This window comes from Lactuca serriola, chromosome 4, assembly GCF_051521515.1.
Source record: "Lactuca serriola cultivar US96UC23 chromosome 4, Lser_US96UC23_V15, whole genome shotgun sequence".
Taxonomy (NCBI): Eukaryota; Viridiplantae; Streptophyta; class Magnoliopsida; order Asterales; family Asteraceae; genus Lactuca; species Lactuca serriola.
In genome coordinates, this window is record NC_136411.1 from 198,653,451 (window position 1) to 198,656,495 (window position 3,045).

The following is a 3,045-nucleotide window of genomic DNA, read 5'->3' on the forward strand; positions in this document are numbered from 1 at the left end:
AGAGTGAGTGACAGAGAGGGAGGATAGAAGTGAGAAGAAAGTGTTACGACTATCACCTTTTGTCACTTTTTCACAGGAGCAATACCAAATAGTGGTGATGAATGAAACTCCATGTAAGTTGCAAATTAAAAAAAATATTTAATCCATTTTTTACTTTTATTTACAAGTTTAAAGATAATTTTAAAGGAACCTAAAAATTCTTCATTTCAATCTAATAAGATTTCAGATTGATGTTCACTCAAAGTTTCTATCATCTACAAAGTTGCAGGTGACACATGAGGTAGACTTAAGGACATGAGCATCTATTTTAGGTATGTTAGGTGGATTTTGTAGGTTCTTGCTTAGAGGCATGCCTTTTCTCACTACCTTTGGTTGCATCTCACTACCTTATCACTACCTTTTGTTGTAACTCAACAAATGATGAAAAATAAACATGACTCCTGTTGATTAACATTGTATCAATGATTTCTTATGAAATGTCAATCACACATCATGATCTTTTAAAAGATTTACATATTTCCATATGGTAAGCTTTAAAGCACTTTCCCTAAAATCACCAATACCAAATATGTTTATGAGGTTTTGGGGACGTTAATGTTGATAGAAAAAAGTTATTGCTTGAATATGCTAAATTTATGTCAAATAGTCTTTCATCTGGTGGTTAACTGTTATCAAACAATCTTATACTAAGTAAGAGAGTAAATTAAAAGTCATGGACTCTAGAATGCAAAGCAAGCAAAAAAAAACTTTTGAAAACTGTTTATTTAGGAGATCATACATGTATGTGGTGACCCTTGAGCTTGTTTAGGGTCTACAAAATCCAAACAGAGATTCAATCAACATTTCCTCAAGCTGGCATCTAAATAACACCGGAATAAATAAAATATTACATAAAAATAAATAAATTAGAACATATACTTACCTTCTTCATATGGATTGATTGTTGATAATCTGAATATATAAAGTTAAGGCTTTATCATTGATTGATTTCAAAATAGAAAACTACAAATGTATAATAAAAAAGTAGAATCATCAAAAGAGGAGGAGAATGATGATAAATCAGGTGAAAGAAACACTAAATTGAAGTAATAAAAGGAAAAATTGAGAAGAAATTAGGGAAAACACATTACCATAACATGGGCTTTCATAGACCTGTCTTTCCTGCAAAATACTTTTGAACCACTCAGCATGGAATAAAAAAGGCAGTATCAATCTAAGTTGTTTAAAGAGTATAAAAACAAAAAATAAGAGCAAAACATATATACACTTGGAGATTATTTATATGTAGACACCCCACACTTTATATTCGGTTTCCTTGTTAGTACAATCACATTAGAGTATCAATATTCAATGTGGAAAATAGATTGATAGTTACATGTATGATTACCAGAAAACAAACAAAAAATAAAAAAGATGAAAAGAAAGTAGTTATCACCACCAATTTGCTAGGATCAAACATGGGTCTTTAAAAATATTATCATTAAGGATGAAAAATTATATCCTAAAACCTTCTTGATAGAATCCTAGAAACATGCAAAGAAGATATCCGACTCAATATCCAATGAGAAATAGAGAGTATGTGAAGAGGCAAGGCTTCAACAATTAACCGATTGTAATTTTCTCTACACCATTTTCATAGAATGGAGTATAAAAAAAGGAAGCGTTCAATGGAGGGCGACGCTGGAGGTGCAGGGCAGGTGGGAAGCGATCGGCGGTTGGAATAGCAGAGAAGAGGAGCGCAAATAAGATTAACACAGGTATATCATTATAAGATGTTATAAATGAATATATAGTGGGAGGTTGTTGGACGGGATATGGAATGGATAATTCCTGGTTGACGAATTCAATTTACAAATAGCTCTACAACGTAATATGAGATATTTAAGGAGCTTGAAAAAAACATGCATCATGCTAGTTTTTACTTTTGACCTGATCAAATAAGATTTCCATACATAAAGCTATATTAGATGCTTTAAAGGTTATATCTCTTAAAATTAAGCATTTGAGGCTAAGTGCTTATTAAGGTATAAAGATATATATATATATATATATATATATATATATATATATATATATATATATATATATATATATATGTATATATATATATACACACACACACACACACAGTAGGCGAATGCCCGTGCGTTGCGCAGAAACACCTATATAGCTGAAGTCTTTACAAATATATGTTTTTTTTTTTAAATATAACAATAACGTTGTTGTTAAATTTGATATAATAATTTGTATACTAAATTGATATAATATATTGATTATTTTGAATTATCCGATAATATATACATCTATTATAACTTAATAATCTCAATCATTTGAAAGACTTCTACCCGCGAGTTAACACATGAATAAAATTAAATATAATATATGGTTTAATGTTATTTATAGTTGTTGTTATTGTCAACTAATTTTTTAAAATGTATTTACTTAATGTTTTAATTTCTGTCATTATAACTATTTAAAATATCAAACATTGTTTTTTGATTTTAAAGGTAACAACATAATCATTTATATAGAGTTATTTTTAACTGTTTTTATTATAAGTTATTTTAAGCAACTTATTTGGAAACATTTAACGATTATAAAAGTATCTTTAGGAAATATTTTAATTAAATTGAGATTACAATTTAGTTTTTTGCATTTATCACTTTTAACTATTTACAAAATATTCTTTGGTTTGTTAAGTGGAACTGAAATTTATATTTAATTTCACATTGTAATGCGTTGAAACACTTATATAGTTGAAGTTTTTACAAATATATGTTTTTTTTTTAAATATAACAATAAAGTTATTGTTAAATTTGATATAATAATTAGTATACTAAATTGATATAATATATTAATTATTTTGAATTATATGATAATATATACATCTATTATAACTTCATAATCTCAATCGTTTGAATGACTTCTACCTGTGAGTTACACATGAATAAAATTAAATATAATATATGGTTTAATGTTATTTATAGCTGTTGTTATTGTGAATTCATTTTTTTAAATATATTTGCTTAATGTTTTAATTTCTAT